The sequence below is a fragment of the Parus major genome, chromosome 2 (assembly GCF_001522545.3).
Source record: "Parus major isolate Abel chromosome 2, Parus_major1.1, whole genome shotgun sequence".
Classification (NCBI taxonomy): domain Eukaryota; kingdom Metazoa; phylum Chordata; class Aves; order Passeriformes; family Paridae; genus Parus; species Parus major.
The window spans coordinates 87,235,390-87,254,081 of NC_031769.1; the positions used below are offsets into that span (position 1 = coordinate 87,235,390).

At 41.3% G+C, this 18,692-nt stretch overlaps 1 protein-coding gene across 19 annotated transcripts in view; it reads left to right on the plus strand.

Moving 5' to 3' along the window:
* LOC107199801 (poly(rC)-binding protein 3-like) overlaps positions 1 to 18,692 on the plus strand; it is a 501,970-nt gene that overhangs the window by 346,978 nt on the left and 136,300 nt on the right. Inside the window, exon 1 of one of the 19 annotated variants that reach the window (XM_015617350.3) lies at positions 13,870 to 13,891. The exons of 15 other annotated variants lie outside the window; for them this stretch is intronic. The gene's annotated coding sequence lies outside the window, so the exon portion shown is untranslated. 3 more of the 19 variants (XM_015617347.3, XM_015617348.3, XM_015617349.3) reach the window with 3 other exon arrangements.

The window sequence follows — 18,692 nt, forward strand, 5'->3', positions numbered from 1 at the left end:
AAGGGAAAGGGAAAGGGAAAGGGAAAGGGAAAGGGAAAGGGAAAGGGAAAGGGAAAGGGAAAGGGAAAGGGAAAGGGAGAGGGAAAGGGAAAGGGAAAGGGAAAGGGAAACCTGAGTGGATACTGGTCTCTGAGGACAACTTCCCCAGACCTGGGTTCAGCCCAGCCCTCAGCCCATGCAGTCACACAGGCACAACAGACAGGCAGGGAGCTCCAGCTTCTCTCCAGTGCAAAAGGCAGAGCAGGCCAAAGAGAGCTACTTGGGAGCAAAGCGTTCTCAGTCATGTAGGCAGGGAATTAGGGAATTCAGAACTCAGCTGGATTTGAAATTGGTGAGGAATGGAAAAGACAACAAGAAGAATTTTTACAAGCAGAATCAAAAGGAGATCTAAGGAAGATGAGGGACTGTGGAGCAAGGCAGCAGACTTGAAGCACACAGAAAAGGATGAGCAGCTCAGCATCTTCCTCTTGGTCTCTTGTGGCCAGTTCTGTCCCCATATCTCCCAGGCAGAATCTGGGAATATTGCATGAGTGACCAAGTAAGCAAATTGGACACACAAAAGTCTACAAGACAAGAGAGAATGTGTCCAAGGATGTAGAGAGAAGTAGCTAAGGTCATTGCAAGGACTGTTTAGTATTTTCTTCAAAAGGTCCCTAGGAACTGGGAGAAGATCCTGAAGGCTGGCAAGTGTTACATGTACATAGGCATGAAGGCAGATCTGGGGAACTATTTTCTGATAGAGCTCCTTTCAGTTTCCGCAAGGATTTTAGAGAAAACCCTTGTGAAAGCCATGTGCAGACTCATGGAGGACAGGCAGGGAATTGGGAACAGCATGGATTCACAAACCACAAATTGCAGCTGAAGTCTGAGTGCTTGCTCTGAGGAGATAGCTGGCATGATGGATGATATTTACCTTTGCTTCTGCAAGACCTGTTACACGGTATTCCTACAGCCAAACTGGTGAGACATCGACTTGAGCAGTGGACTACAAGGAGGACGCACTATTGGCCATATCATGAGGCTCCAAGGGTTGTAATCAGCTCTTAACTTAAAAATTTGAATTGACGAGTGATTTCTAGTAACATCTATCAGGAATCAACACTAGTGCAGACATTCATTCATGCCTTCACTGCAAACATATCCAGTGGGATGAGATAAAGCCCTCAGCAAATTCATGGATTAGGGGAGAAATTAATGTACCAATTAATGTGCAGGGCTATCGTTCTCAACAAGCTGGAGTATAAATCTGGCAGAAACTTTTTTAAGTTCAGCACAGGCCAATGCAAATTCCTGATCATGCAGCAGGACAGGCTGGGCACCAATTGGCTCCAGAGCAGCACTGCATCAAAAGTCCTGGGTGTCTCTGTAGTAAAAACTCCCAGTAAAAAAACTCCAGTGTGAGTCAGCAGAGCATCCTGAAGGTCAACACCATCCTGGGCTATACTAGCAAGAGTGTAGCCAGCAAGTGGAGAAAAGTGATTCTTTGCCCTCTGTTTGGCACTAGCAAGACCCTAGCTGGAGGACTGTGTTCTGTTTTGGATTCCCCTGTACAAGATGGACACTGACATACTGCAGTGAGTCTCTTGGAGCACCGGGTGGCTGGAACACACGACATACATGGAGAAGCTGACAGAAAAGGGGTTCTTCTGGCTGAAGGTGAGAATAAGGGGGGAATCTAATTGTTTTCACCTACCTATTGGCAATGTACAGGTAAGATGAAGTCAGACACTTCTAGGTAGTGCACCACAGTAGGACTAGAGGCAGCAGCCCCAAGTCACTACATAGGAAATTTTATCTAAATATGAGAAAAATCTTTCCCTTCTTGTGTATGTGTGTATGTGTATGACACAGGCATCGAGAGACTCTGTAGCATTTCTGTTCTTGGAGGTTGGTCAAAGCTCTCTGTGCAAGCTCCTGAGCAACCTTTGAACTCAGATGCAACTTCAAAGCTAATCTTGGGGAGGCCCAGATGAGCCCCAAAGACATCTTCCAATCTGCTACTTCCAACAGAATTTGGTTTTGCTTACTTTAATGTGTGCTTTAATGATTTAAACAATATTCCTGGGATACTCTATAGTTTGAAGAAGAGTGAAAATGCAGATCATTATTATTACCAAAATGTATGTCATTGCTGCTTGGAAGTAACTATGTAGGAGTGATCATATACACCAAGATTCCAGAACAGATTGTGGGTTTTTATTAAACAGAACAAAAAAAAGTCCGTTATTCCAACCTACTTACTGTTCCTCACACAGATACCATCCCTTACCATTAATTATCTTATTTATCTGTACATCCTTGTTTTTATGTTTTCCACTTCAGGTGAGTCCCTTGGGGCTTAGAAGATTAGGTGTATTTTCTTTGCGACTTTATAATATCCCTTCCATTTCATTTTCCTAATAATTCATAATATTCCTTTTACATTAGGCTGGTGTTTTTACAGAATGGTACATGGTTTCACCAGTTGAAGTAGCCGCATTTCAGATTTGTAGCAGCTCACTTACAGCTCATCACTGGATATGTATATACTTAAGACTCTCTGTTATTTTTGTTCCAGATTGAACATTTATCAGCATTATTCTTGGTCCACACTTTTATCACCAATCACAAATAATGGAGATTATTCTGCAATTTTTCAGACATCTTTGGCTTTTACTACATCAAATGATCAAGTATGATTTAATCTCACCCCACTATTCAGCCTTAACCAAATCAGTGAGGACTATGCTGAACAGTGTATTTCCATACACTGACCTACTAGAAATCTCTCTGAATTGTGAAGTGACCATTTAATTTTCTGTTCTGTGTTTCCTACTGTCTAACCAGTTAGGGGGTTTTGCCCTGTAAACAAAATTTCAGCCTGGGAGCCTCCGAAGTCTATTCCATAGTGTTCTTTACACCTATGTAAAGAATTCTTTTCACTTTGCTGAGGTAGAGTGTGATCTAACTTGGGTTCCCCTTTCATATTTTTCTGATTGGGTAACTTCCACTTTCAGAAGAACTTCTAATAATCACCATTATTGAGTTGTGTGTTGAACTGGAGTAGAAAAAATGAGAACTCTGGAGAGTTTCTCTTTCCAGGTTTCCTGCTTTTCCCTCTAAAATGACCTGACATTAACTGAAAGAGGGTAGATTTAGATTAGATATAAGGAAAATATCTCTACTGTCAGGATGGTGAGTCACCAAAACATGTTTCCCAGAGAAGTTGTGGATGCCTCATCCATGGATTGTGTTTAACAACAGATTGGATCAAGCTCTGACCAATCCTGTTTAGTGAAAGGTGGCCCAGCCCACTGCAGGAGGTTTGGAACCAGATGATCTTTAAGGCTCTTCCAACCCATTCTATGATTCTATGATTTTATATAGTTAAAGTTATTAAATTATTATTGTTCTTTTTCTGAATTGCTTTCTCTCTCTTTAGTGCCTCCTCAGAAAAGGCCCTAAAACATGCAGGGAATGTGCATAAAATCCAAACCATGTGAAAAAAAGAAAAAGAGAAAACATTTGCAAAAATGAATAGAAAAAGAGCAGAGTGAAGAAGAAGTTGGGAAAACTTACACAGATAAATAAAAAAGTGACCATATCAAGATAATCCCTTCTGAAATACTAACAATTTCAGTGCAGCTTGCTCTACAGTTCAGTGAGATGAGTCCTAGAAATATTCTGAAACTATGAAATTGTGTTTTCTGAAAATTATACCCAAATATATAGATAGAAGCATATATATGGATATGTGCATGTGTGTATGCATGTTCTGCCTCAGAAATGAGGAAGACTGAGGCAGTAAGGTTTCTACATGCTTTGATGGGATTTGAATAGTGAGCAGAAGCCCCAAGCTAGAGGCAAATTCTGTGCTTGAGCATCTGCCAGATTTCATCAGCAGATTCCAAACAGTGGGCTCTGTCTCCTGCAAATAGGTGTGTACAGATGTGATTCCTGGGTATATTCTGGCAATGGCCCAGCACTGCACACTTGCAGAAGAAGCCAAGGATGGTACCAGATAATGTCAGTGCCTTTCTAGGACTGAGTCCTGTGAGGTTTTGCTCATGAGCCACTCCAGGAGAGTTGCTGATTTCTCCATGTGGCTGCTGCTCAGCACAAAAATGGTGGGTCTGTTTAGAGTTGTAACTCTAAGGCAAGGCTTTCCAGCAATGTATTGACAACTTTAACATTTCTCCAGATCTTCAGAGAGAAGATTTCTTACCTTTTGGAAATGAGCAATTATCAAACTTTAGAATTGCACCTACCACTCCTTAAAGGGAAGTAATACAAAAACAAATATCATTTTATGTATAAATAACATATCCATTCTTACTCTAGGAATTCTGCTGGATTCTGTGCCCTTATTTGAAAGGCCAAGTTGCAGTTGCAGTTGTAGGCTTTTTTTCTTTTTTAACTAGGCTTAACAATGAGACTTTTAATTTATATCTCTGAGGACAGATCTAGGTCCTCCAAATGACTGAAATCAAGGTAAATTACAGCACTGGTTGGTTGTGTCTTGCACTTCTTGAGAGTCCACAGCACAGGACAAGGGAATAAGCAGCTGGAAGCCATCAGCATCTGGGTTTGATCACCCCATAAACCACATTTTGTCGCATGGAAGAGCTTTGAGTTTGTTTCCCAATTGGGTTCAAGATGTAAAATTTAACCTGTAAAGTCTCCTGGGGTTTGAGCTGTACCAGCTTGAAGACCTCTGCAAGGATAGCAACTTTTTTGCACTGAGCACTGGAGAAACCTTTATTTCAGGCAGATACAATCCCTACCCTGAAGCATTCATTATCTCTGAGGTGTTTTACACATTGCTAAAGGCCTTCATGTATCCTGAATAAAAACTCTCTGATCATTCACTTTTTCTGATTTCCCCGTCTCCTCATCAAGGAATGCTTGTGGGTGTAGTGCTGTCCTTTACCCCATAAATGGAGACAATTCCTTTAGGAGGCAAAGCAAGGTGGTTCACAGATGGAAAGGAAAGGCTCAGAGCAAGAAGAAGAGAGATACAAAGACCTGAGTAAATTTGAGAATAGTTACCTATTCTCAATCTAACGAGACTGGCAATATACCAGAAATAAGAAGATTGCAACAGTGCAGTAAAGAAATATTTAAACATCATCACATTTTGATTACACAGAAAAGTGACTGAAACAAGTAGAAGACAATACCAGGAGACACAACACAGTACACAGTAAAACAAGGTGATGGTAGTTAGAAAAGGAAATGAAAAATCAAATGTGTAAGAGACAAATTTACGTTTTGTGTTTTTAAAAAAGTTCACTGGAAAATGTATGCATAGAATGGTACATATATAAACTATTTTTCCCCCATAATGCTGTAATGCTACAGAATATAAATGGACTGTGCTAATAGTAGCTCTGTGAGGTAGGACAAGGTTATTATTTTATGTTTTTGGACCTAAGCGCTGAAAGACAAAGTGAATCTCAAGAAGGCATAGTGGAAATCTGCAGATGGAGAATGCATCTGAATTTGCTGGGCATCACTTAATTATTTTGCCCTTAGAACAGTTTAATATATTAAAAAAATATATAATGGAATTAAAATATGGGGTTTGATACAAAAAATCATTACAGTATAGCAAGGTATGATTTTAATGTTGAAAAAAAATATCGTTCTACCTTTTTCTCCTGTTGTTTCTACTCTACTGGTCAACAACAGAATAATTTGTCAGAAAAAGCTACAGCAAATATACCTCCATAAGGCTTTAATAACTTCATCTTGAAACACTAATATTTACTGCAATTTGAGTGTTATCACCAATATTGATTCAACACATGTTCCAATGGTCCTGTAAAAGGAACAACTGACAATATACATTTCAGAGCTGTTTCTGATTTTACGTCTATAATTTATTCTACAGCTCTTTACATAGTTTCCTGATCAAACTAGTCCTGATCAAACCTGACACTCTTACGTTGCAGCAGCATACTGAAATATCTTACAGTAGCTTTTTACATCAAGAATTTCAACTGCAATTTCACTTTCAAGGAATTTCAAGGAACTTGAAGAGCACAATATGGACAGGATGTTAAAAATATTCTTGTTCATTAGAGATGAATTATTTGCTTTTTTGAGCATGATTTTATCCTGATGACTCTGGAGATGGAATGAAGACTGACACAAGGTGTATTTCATAGGTTTAGGGTCAAGGCCCCTGACCCCCAGAAGCATTATGACACCAGTGAACATAAGTTTTTTTTAATCTTCTGAGAAGAAGTCAAGCTAAATAGAGTCTTCAGCTTTCATCAGCAAACTGGACTGGCTGTGAGTACAAGCAAAGCAGAAAATTGTCTAAGGTGTCAGGCTCCTGGAAAGACAAAGTGCATATCCCTTAACATCTGTCCACCCTAATTTTGTCCATATTAGGACAGGGAAAAACAGGTTGTCTGAAAGCTGCTGTCCCTAAAGTAGGAGTGGAAACTACTGGTAGAATGCCCAGTGCCAGCAGCTGTGATAGCTGACTGCTATCAGTCCTTTGAGGCAGCCACATTAACAGCATGGATCCTCTAGGTCTCTCCATTGCAATTCCCCACTTTCCTGTGGCAGGCACGGATGTCCCTGTCCCATCTGTTATTTTAGGGTGATTGACTGTCAGTTTTGTCTGAGCTGTTGAAAAGTCTTGTGCTGGCTCTAGAATTAAAGGCATGCAAAATGTTTATAGTGAGGAATATTTGAAATGAGAAATAATCATGGCATTACTTATATTTAGAAATTCAGCGAGTGTCCTTGGTCTCAATGTAGGCTGCTGCTCATTCCAAAATGCAGATGACCTCATCAGTGTTTGATTCTCCACCTCTGGCTGTCTCAGTTTCATCTTTTTCTACCCCAAATTCTTTGTGAATTCAACAGTGTAATATTAAAACCAATTTTCATTCATTCATTCATTCATTCTGGATGGATGGATGGATGGATGGTCTGCCATCACTGTCTGTTTTTGAGATTTTTAATCACAAAGGTTCAGTTTTGACTCAAACTTCCCTGTGTTTGGAAGATTTTTGTAATTTCCATACCTTCTACCAATGGAATTTCCAGACATTACCAATTCAGTAACCAAAGTCAGAAATTGTACATGGAACTTCCCAAGTTTCTTTCCTCAACTGTCTGATTGATTTTTGTGCCTTGGAGCATTGTTCCTTCAAAGTGACCCTCAGACCTCAAGACATGGAAGTGAATCATTCCTTTAGATTTCTGAATTGTTCTCTGGGTCCATTCCGGGCTTGTATTGCAGCTCATGTTGCAGCCAGTGTTCTTCATGGTGGTAGAATTTTTGAACATAACTGCTTCTCTAATTTCACAAATCAAGAGAGCTTTTTATTTATTTAATTAATTACTTTTTACAATTGTTCATAACTGTCACAGTGAACATATTATCACATATTCTAAACCCCCCTTTTGTCATCTGTATTAAGGCAAGAGTTGCATTATGAGGCTCATGAGGATCAGATTTCTCACTGCTTATTTCATACTCCTTATGACTGCTTCCTCTGGGATACTACTGCTCTAGGAGAGAGGAGGAGCTTCCTGTGAATTTTGCTCAGGTTCAGTCTAGGACTGCACTCTGGCAAGTTCACAGGCTTTCTTGCTCTTCCTATTTCTGGCATAATTCTGGTTGTTTGGCTTTTTCTTCCCAGATGCAACTTATTCCAAGAGTAAGTAAGCTCTGATGTTTGTATGCACACATCCTTGCCCTTCTTTGTGAAAACCCTTTGAGCACTGTGGCTGGAGGCTTGATTCAGCTTCTTAGCTGGACAATGGCTCCTGTTAGTTCAGTTGTCATTACTGTCAAGGAGCTTAACTGGTTTTTATATTGGTCCCCAGTGAAGACTGGATACTGAACCATTATGAAGCCACTCCAAAAAAAAGAAGTACTTCTTTGAGAATTTAGAGAAGAAAACGGTACGTGATTTTAAATTATTTTTAGGTCTGAGGTTAGTAATGTATAAATATAATTTAGACTTTATACAAAAACAAAGTAATTTCTTCTTTGTGCCAGACAACTAGCAACTCCTCTTACATCTGCTGGTATACTTAATCACTTTTTTGCAAATCAGCACAAGCAAACTTCCCAAGGGCAGCTTTGATGAAATGGCACACTCCCCATGCCAGTGAAAAATGACCTGCTACCTTCCCTGTAATAACCAAATGCAGAGTCAGAGGCTGTTTGAAAACCCAGGGCTCACCCACAACTGTGGAGTGTTGCTTTGCCAGCATGCAGGAGAAGAATTAGTTCATGGCTGTTAGAGATAATCCTCTCCCTGCTAGTAAAGTCATCCCAAGACAGTGACCCTTTAAAAATAGGAAGGAATATTTGCCAGCTCTGGTCTTCTATGACCCTGCTGGAAGAGACATTCATGTCTCAAGACACCCTGTGCACCATTCTTTGTTTTCTACTGATAATCTACTGGTTTCACTCTGCTTCCTATTGTCTCTCCACAGTACCAGGCTGGCTGGATGGTGAGACACTGCAAAATTATGTTAAGCAAGGCCTAAGGGCAGACATCCAAGTGCAAGATTGAGAGCAAAAGGGTATAAATAAAGCAATGACAAATTCACTTCCAGAGTATACTTAACCATGACTCCACTTCCAAGTATCCCATGAGGGATTTCTTTTGCACTGCTCTACAATGAGAGCACAAGATGGTGGATTCATAGAAAGATTTCTCCCCAGGTGGTCAGCTTACTTCTGTGTGGCTTCCATTCCAATATGCCCTGTATTCCTTTGGGACACTGCTTCTGGATGTACAGGCAAATACTGATCATGTCCTGTCTTTAGAGGCACACCTCAGACACTCGTTATTTCCATGTAAGCCTGGCAGGGAACTGTAAGCAAAGTAATGCTGATTTTGTCTCCTGAGATTAGAAGTGTTGTGCACCAAGAGTGCACACTTTCCTTCTGCCCTTCATCAGTCTGCTGACCAGCTGCCCCTGCCCATGAGATCCTTTAACTCACATCATGCTCCACTGGGTTTATTTATACAATCATCATACCTCTATAATGAGATATCAGTTGTGTGTGTGTGTGTGTGTGTGTGTGTATGTTCTGGAAGGCTCATGATCACTGGTACATTCTACACATTCTACACACATCACACTTTAATAACTTAGATATCTAATGCTGTAAAATTCATATGGTATGAGTGTTAATGCAACTTGCACCCAGAGTTTCAGATGGAGTAATTTTGGAAGATCAGCTCCTCTCTGCTTTGCTGCATGTCCAGGTATAAGGTGCATTTTCTTCTAATCTAACTGCACTAGAATTCCAGGTAAATAATATCACTTGTATAGAGCTATATCATAATTCCATTTAAAAAAATAAATAAAAAAAGTCCTGGTTTTATCTTATCTTAGATGTACAGTGCTCCTGGTTCCCTGCAGATGTAGTCTCCCTTGATACAGAAACCCAGGCACTGATTTTGAAGACAGAGTTCATTTTGGGCTTTATTGAGGCAATAGACCTTGTTTTTGGCTGCCTTCAGAGGACAGAATTTCAGTCAAGCAGAGCTGATGTTGTAATCTTGGATGATGATGGCATTTGTGATTGTTCAGTGAGCCTTCCAAGGAATCAGCCTGCTTCTCTGGGTATGGACACAATTATCTTCATTCTGAAAAAATTTCTCTTGGTGTGGAAGGAGCTCACAACTACAGCTGGGGTAGATTTAGATCTTTCCTAGCCATAAGATGCTTTATTGTTTGCATCTAGTCCTGCATTTTTAAAATTTTCATATTCAATGGAGAAAAAGGCCTGATTTTCTTTTCAGAATGTGTATGAGATCAGCTGTCCAGAGATATTTTTCTTTTTGCAGTATTTGTAGGAAAAGAGACAAATGTGTAGATTTTTAAAATTGTGCTAACAGACATCATAATGAGATTGTAATTTTAGAAAACAACTGGCTATGAATAAAAGACTTCTCCTCTTATCCTTTCCCTAATTCATTTTTAAAAACCCAGCTTGGCACCTTTTTTTTCTTGAAGTGATACCTATCTCTCTTTATCTGTATGAGATAGCTGTAAACCAAAATTATTCAATTAATTGAATGATGTGATTCAATATGTGGGTTTTTATCCCCTTTCTCCCTTTCACTAATGAGGAAAATAATTCTATATTTAGGGGATTATACCACTAGGATCATGAGTTTAATGTGAAGCTCAGTTTTATCAAACAAGAATAAAATTAGAACGGTAAAGGAAATGCAAACTAGAGAAATGAGACAGAAGGCAAAAACCAAGGAGCAAGTTTTTTCCACCGCTAGTGTTTTTGTAGCTGGTAGCCACAGAAGCATTTTTCTGAGATATTTTGCTTGGTGTGGTGGGCTGACCAAAGCAGGAGAGAAGTAGTAGGATCAAAAGCTTTCTCAGGCTTCCCAGCAAAAGGTACTTTCTGATGAACATGGCTCCTAATCACTCAATAGAGCTATATGCTTTATGCCTCTCTTATCACAGCTTTCTTTTGCAATCTTTGGTTTATTCACATCTAGTGAACTTGATTGCCCATTCATTTTTTTGGAGAACTAAATTTTTTGTGTTTATCTATTTGAAAGCAACCTCTTGTAACACATGGTATAGAGTCAATTGAATGCAGGCTTTTAGAACAGAGTATTGACTTTCTTCAAAGATTAGACTTTATTTCCAAATTTTGGATAGCTTTTTGTGTCTTTCTTTCTCCTTTTTTATTTATTTTTTTTTTATAATCTAGTGCATCGTGCTACCGCATTTACAGAGTTTGATCCAGAAGAATCGAAGCACATGCTTAAGGAAAAGAATGGCATGCAGTTCATGAACCCCATAATTAGTTCCCCTTCCTAGCTCTAAGCAGTAATTAAATCTGTCACTTCTGCTCTGCTGATTCATTTATTTAGCTATTTAATTGCTCAGCTCAATACGTCTTTATCTCCGGAACGGCAACATTTTATTCAAGCTAAGGAATAGCATAAGCCATTATTATTTTTTGTCCAAGGGCAGGGACATGTAAAAGAAAAGAAGACTAATAGTAGATGATTTGGTGGTATTGTCAGTTTTCACTTGTCAAACAAAACAGTATTTAAGAGAAAGCTTCAACCAGTTATTGAGGATAGCTTTCTGTACACAGGTTTCCTTCTCCAGGAAATTATGTCATATGCAAGGACCCAATTGATCTGGTCCAGGTTTCTATTTCCATAATGAGTTATCTTAAAGCACTTCCAGATAATGCATAATTCTCTATAAAACGAGTGATCTATTGGTAGAATATTTTATGAACAGTTTAAAATTGCAAATATACATTAAACTGTTTATAAGCTAAACAGTATCTTTCCTTTGTACATTTTACTTTTGAGACATTGCTAAGTCAGGGAGATTTCTGTCATCTGTCTCTTAGATTTATCATCAAATGGAGAATTTTGATCTGAAAAAACAAATGGCATTTGTAATACTTTCAAAATTGCAAAGACAAGCCTTCTGAATATCCCTTTGTGCACCATATATCCACACATGCAATTTTTCTCATGTTACATTTTCATCAGTTCTTAAGGGAGGTTACAAGATTTCCCTACCATTTCTATCCATAGGTTGGAAAAGCTGGTTTAGGAAAGCAGCATGCAAAATTATGAGGAGTCGATCTAGACAGATCAATACAAACTGAGCCTTTTGTTGAAATGAGAAAATTTTATTTATTTTTCTTTTTAATTTTTATTTTTTATTTTATTTTTATTTATATTTATTATTTTTTATTATTTATTTTTATTTTTATTTTATAACCCTTTTTATTTCCCCTCTTTGAACTTAGGAATGACAGATACAAAAATTAAAGATACAAAACCCACCCAGAATTCAGAGACAAGGGTATTTTTCTGTTACTTCTAGCATTAGTAACTCAGTTCCACCAATTTATTCATCTGCCTGGTTGGCTAAATTTTTATACCATGCACACGGCCTTGCATTTCACTCCATTAGTGATTTATTTTTGCTGTCTTGTTATTCAGTCACAACTATGCAGTTATTTAAGTCATTGCTCATGTTTTTGCCAAGTAAGCTTATTATTCTAAAAATCTTTTTCCTGCTTACCTGGAGGTGTTTTTGTTGCTGAGGATTATGTTGGGGATTTTTATTCCTTCAGTGAGACTTCTGTCCAGTCTTTTGCAATGCAAAACATGTTTGTACTGCTTCTGTGGCCAACTCACCCAGCTGGCCCTGACTGAAGTAGAGGCAGGAGCATGTGTAAAGACCAACCAGTGGAACTGGCAGGGTTAATTAACCATATTGCATGGAACACCTTGGAAATTCAGCTGGATGTACTTCCATTACTCTGGCTGCTGTGCTGGGCTGCACAGACCTGCACCATGCCTCTGCCAGAATGAGGACCTCTGCTTCCCTCTCCCCTGTCATCAGGGAGGGCTTTGTCAGCTCATGGGCTGGAAGCTTTGGCCCAACAATGCCCAGTCTGTATTGCTCGTGATGGTGTTATTGTTTTGCATCTGTGCACTTGGGGTTACTTGCAACTCTTTGCTGAAATAAAGAATATTTCTGTCCCTGCTGAATCTAGGAAGTCTGGAAATCTCGTGGGCAGTTTTGTTCTTGTAAGCCTGCATATGAGATTTTTGGACTAGAGTTTTGTATGAGCTTCACTTAAGTATTCTCTCTTTTAAATCAAGTGATCTTCTAAAAGTACACTCTTCGTTACGCTGGGCACATGCTCGGATTCTAGGAATTAATAAAGCAGCAAAAACTCTCTGTGACCATCGGTTGTGGATAAGGGTGCTTTGAGAATAAGTCTGTATGTCAATTGGTTTAGTTTGAGAAAGCAGTGTTCACTGCAGCAGGACAAACAAGTCTGATCAGAAGAGGGCATGGGAATGAAATGGAAAAAACAGCATTTATTTGTAGTAGAAGCAAAGTTGATTTTTGAGTTGATGGAAACTCAGACAGAGGAAACACAGGGTTAATTTCTGATGGCCTTTATCTCAGCTCTAAAAGAGCATGCGGTTGGTCAATAGGATTAACTACTTTTACACAGATTTGTACATAAACATTGAGGCACGAGACTTGGGCAGGAGCTGAGTGCCCTCCCTTTGCAATAATTGCATTCTTGAACGTCTGGGGAAGGAATTAGGTGACAGTGGCTATTGGCTTCCCCTCAGATGAACCTAGCTGTTGTCATCCAGCCATCAACAGACTGGAAGTTGCTATCTCGAAGGCACTGCAGCATTTACAAGCAGTCTTATGGGACCGAAACCACTCCCTTCTCACACTCTGCCCTCCCCATGCTGGAACCAGTGGCATCCAGCTACTGGCACAGCGTGAACTCGACATTTGTGAAGTGGTGCACAAGCCCAGGGTCCAGGCACTGTTGGTGGAGGCACTGTGCTTGATCAAGGGTGTGTGGGCTCTTTGTGAGCTTTGTTGCTTGATACCAACACGCTTTTTGTTTTGGTTTTTGGTTAGTTTTCAACTCTAGCTCACTGTACCGTTAGAAACCTCAAGGTGTAGTTTTCTCCTCACTCACAGCACTGGAATATGTTAGTGTAAAATGTGTCTAAATTAAATGACATTAAATCCTCCAGTCTTCATATACGTGCACCCCTGTCTGTACTGTATTAATGTATTGCTTTACTTATTGGTGTATTGGGAACTTCTTGTTGATGTTTTAATTAACAAGATAAGTCACCGCCTGTACTATTTGTGTGATGCACCATATTTGTGGGGTTGGAGTCTACCTCTGCCCAGCCCTGGTCAGTCGACTTGGTTATATAAGGTGCACAGACTTGGGTACCTATAAATATTAGCGAGCAGCTGTCACAAAGGGATTGTGAACGAGCTGCTCGGGACCTCGAAAACATAATAGCTTGGCACCCAGAAATACACAACTTTGATAACATACTACAAGGTCACGTACTGGGGGGAGAGGGTAAGGAGGTGGCGACTGCTTTTAATATTTTTCTCTTTTATAAATAAGAACTAATTTTCTTGCTTTGTGTTTCTGGTATACATCGGATATTTACAATTTTTATCACATTAGGATATGACATTCCTGGCCTTGCCAGTGCTTTTGTTTGGATATTTATAGCAGCTTCTGGTCATTGTTGAGCAAAGGCGATTGCCCTGCCCTCTGGCCCCTTCTTAAGCAGCTTTTGGGCAGAAGCTCCTCTCGTGTGGCACTAATTGAAGTGACTGGTGGAGGGGGTGTTGTGAGCACACACTTGTGCTGATCTGCCAGGGTCTAAGCCAAGGGAGGAAGAGAGGATAAAACGAGGAGAAGGGAGGAAAGAGGAAGGGAAGAAAGAAGGGGGAAAAAAAAAAAAAAAAAAAAAAAAAAAAGCCGTGTTTTGCCTCGCTCCGGCAGAGCGGAGGGCTGCGAGGGCTGCCGGCCATCTGTGCGCGCAGGGCGGCACGGCGGGAGCTGCGCCCGGGGAGGCGGGAGCGGAGCGGCTCCGCAGGTGGGTGCCGGCCCCGCGGGGCTCCGCGCTGCGCTCGGGGGGCGCCGCCCGGGGCGGCCGCGGGGCTCTTTGTGCGCGGCGGCGGCGGCGGCGGCGGCGGCGGCGGGAGCCGAGCGGGCCGCCCCGCGGGGAGCCTGGCGGGCCGCGCCGCGCCGGGCCGAGTCGGGAAAACTCCACTTGTGAAAGCCCGAGCCCAACAAGTTGCGGTAGAAGTGCTCTGTGCGGAGATGGGGCTGGTTTGTCAGCCGCACGAGTGAGCAGCGCTGAGGGAGATCCGTCAGGGACTGTCAGTCGGGAAGTGTGGGCTTCCCTCGGGTGAGTAACCCCGCCTGAGCCGGGGCTCCGGCGCTCGAAGGCGATCATGTCGTCCGGAGCCTGCTCGGTGCGTGTCCGTGTGCCCCCGGTTAATGGTTTCCTGCAAGTTTAACGTGGAGCGGGGAGAGGCCGAGGAAGACCACAGGGGTTGCGGAGGGATTAGGAAGGCAGAGGTTAGTAAGTTTCTAAACGTTCTGTAAACCATCACCATTGTCAGAAGCAACCAACCTAGAATATTGTCCCATATTTTGGAATTTGTATTGGCATTAGAAGTTACCACCTTTCGTTCAAGTGTTAATGTTTCTGGAGGCTTTTTTTTTGCTGTTGTTTTTAAGTTGCTGTGTAAACAGCCCGAGTAAACAACGGGTCGTCGCTCAGAGAGTTGTGCAGTGGGGGAAAAGTGAGCTTCGAAGTGTGTGTTTCCTAAAGAAAAGTTCGAAAATATATGGTAGTTTTAAATTAACAGTAATGGTAGAGGAGTCTGGGCTTCACACCTCATTACTATGGTTATTAATATTATTATTTTTGAAGGTGAAAAACAAATTATTCCTGTGCCCCTAAAACGATGTTTTAATGTCCTTTATGCATCTGTTAGAACGTCCTGTTAGTGGATATGGTTATGTTTAGTGTACAGCTTGTATTTGTGTTTCTGATAACCTTCCTAGTGCTACTGGAAAAATAAACACTCAGTTAATGCACATTACCTAAACTTACTTTAACAGCTCAGGCATAAATTATAGGCAGCAAATTGCAGTCATAACTGGCAATTCCTTTGCGTCTCTATCTTCAAGTGTTAAAAATAAATAAGTATCTGTTAGATGTGTGTGTACCATCCAGTCTAGCTTTAGGTCTTGTTTGTTTCTTTTGTATATGGTTCTAGAAGTAGAACAATAGTGAAAAATGGAGTTGAGCAGCTGGTAATCCATTTGTCCATTGCTTATCCCTAAAAAGATTCCTGTGCAAAGTTCATGAACTATCACTGAGAATGGTTCAAAGTAGCGTCCAGGAATTGGCCATGCTGAAATCTGTCAAGAGTTTATAAAAATAAACAGAAAAGCTGTGGTTTGCTTCCTCATAAACCTCTTAAGAAATATGTCCTCTATCAAATATGCTACTCAGTGTAGTTAAGGCAAGGAAAACCTTGATAAATCACGCGGATATTGCTCCATACCGTCCTTATCTATTATCAGGCAAACAAAAATATTTTTACTTTCTTTAATCTGGAATGGTTGGTTTCTTACAGAAGACCTTGCCTTCTTTATTTCTGTCATCTGTGTCCTTGCTGCAAAAACAAGTGCTCAAGAATATAAGTGTTTGTTTTACTGGTCATATTCCTTATCTCTCCTGCCTTCCAATTTATGCTGGTTTGAATATTTCTGTAATATTGAATTCAGTTGCCATTACTTCCTTCAAGGACCCTATTTAAACACATTCGTAGAGTGTGTGCAGTATGATAACGTGTAGCGCCATGGATATATTTAATTTTATTCTTACATGGCTCAATCTATTTCTCTTGTTACTTCAGAGAAGCAAGAAACATGATGAACGCCCCATTAGTGGTATTGGTAAGAAATACATTAACGCGAGTGCACAGTCAGTAAGGACATGTTTTTATTTGAAAGCCTTCCTGTCGTACCGGACAGCGTACTAATAATCATAACCTGTGCCGCGTATCTTCAGTGCTAGACTACATTTGCTTTCAGGTTCTTTATAAATACAGCTTCTATTCAGGATAGCTGCGTTTTCACCAAATGCCCAGGCTCCTCGTTTCTTTGTAGCCTTTGCAGGCTCTGAATGCTGCGAGAATTTGCTGGGCAGAGAACTGGGTGTCCGTGGGGTAGGCAGTGCAGGATGCAGCCCTTCTCAGAAGCCAGTCTCAGTATTGTAGGGCACTGCAGTCTGATAATAAAGTCAAGTGAAATGCGGTGTTAAAAGTATAAGTCAAATCCAAAGACTGCTGTGTTGGTTGGATACCCAAGAGAAAGCTGGAATAGCCGCTCTGACAGATAACTGAAAATGCGGTGAGTGACTTTTGCAAGCCATGAGGGAAAGTGCTCCGTTTTCTGCGTGTGAATCCGCTTTCCACAGATCCATCGCAGGGCAAGAGGCTGCTCTGGTGAAAGGACAGGGGTTCACATTCCTCATGATCAGTACCCAAGGAGAAGGACAGGACATGGGGGAGCAGAGGGTGAGGTGGCCCTCCTGCTTAGGAGTGCTGGGAGCCTGGGTGCAGGCACGCTGGGCAGGGACAACTCCAGGACACTGCAGCAGGGCAAGGGTGTATCACTGCAGTGGAAGGTTGTGGAACAGCTTGCAAAGCCAGTGGGGGACGTGACTGCAGCCACGGGTGTGTGTGGCAGAAGAGGAAAAGAGGTATTTGTGGGAGGGAAGGGTTTTGGAGTGTCAGATGTTGTGGCAAAACACACAGTGGTCATGATGTAATGTTTTTAAGGTGGAAGAGAGATCAGAGGTGTGGTGGAGCTAGCAATAAAGGCAGGCAGGTGACACCAGGAGCCAAAGTCTTAATGCTACCACAGGGAGGCTTTGCAGCTGGATGAGTGACCCAGTTTGGGTGCTTTGGAAAGAGTGAGTCAGGAGCTGTGAAGAACCATTGAGGTTCCTGTTTGTCGTCACGGACCAAGGAGGAAGCACTGGGCAGTTGAGATGAGGGAGATGACATGCAGAAGTTATAACTGAGGTGTAGCACGAGGGCTGACAGGAGGCAGGGGCACAGTGAATAATCTTTAGCCTTATCTGTGACATATGTGAAACTGGGAAGACAAACTTAGATTTCAAAGCAAAACTTAAGGATAGCAACCAAAATGATTCTGTAGCACTGAAGCTTTTTACTCTCTTTGGTATTCTCTCCCCAAGATTTTCAGTTAGTGGGATCTGCATTTTCTGATTTTTATAACAACATCATGATTGGGGATTGTAGAATGCACATAAATTAATTTTCATAGACTTTGCCAGACCATTTTCCTTTCAAAGAGACCTAGTTGCACTTTTAATAACAGATGCACTCTGTTGTAATCATTTGCTAAGCAACAGGCTCACTGTGCTGCCTATGAAGCACAAAAGCAAGGGACGCTTCGACATGTCACGTAAAGCTTACGTAAAGTTTGTGAGCAGCAGCAGAAAGAGTGAGTGATGAATACTCTTGGTTTTGTTCCTTATGTAAAAATAGTTTAAAGTTGGGTATTTTTCTCTGCTGGCTGCCATCAGCAATAGAAGTATCAACAGGAGAAAAATGGGTCGCTTGGGTTTTAGCATTAAGCAGCAAATCCAGGGCCAATAGGATTTAGCTGGGATGTTAAGGTTTATTCAGTGCATTTAGTTAATGAAGTTGGGGAGGGGAGAAAGAAGGAAAAAGTCAGTGTCTGGGCTTGGGGGAAGGGATGAAATAGCCTGCTGCCACTGAGTGCATCCTACGGGGACTCCTCCTGATTGATAGATGCTCCACAAGACAAAAAACAACTGAGCGAAGGATGTTTTAATTAAAAAACAGCAGCTCAATGCCAGCTCTTTTGGATTAAAATCAAGCAGAAAGTCTTCGTAACGGACATCTACTTGGTCTTAAGGGTGGGTGTGTTTTACCCCTGAGGGTAAAACCGGCTGGTGAGAGGGAAGTGGGAGATAATAATATGTGCAAACATTCATGAAGTGGTCATAGAGCCGTGGAGATATTCGGGAAGAGCAATTGTATGTTAATATTCATCAGTCAGGCACAGAAGTTAATTTCAGGCTAACAAACTCCCTTTTGAGCACTCTGCCACATTTCTAGCAGACAGCCCATCGTCCCCTACGCACACGGGTGGCCCTTCGCTGTGCTCACCCGTATTCTGTAGCCTTTGTGTCCCCTGCCAGAGGCTGTCATCTTGTGTACACACATGCTGTTCGGCATCTTGAATTGCTTTCTGAGCCTTGAAAGCCTTCAGCACAGAGACACAAAAAACA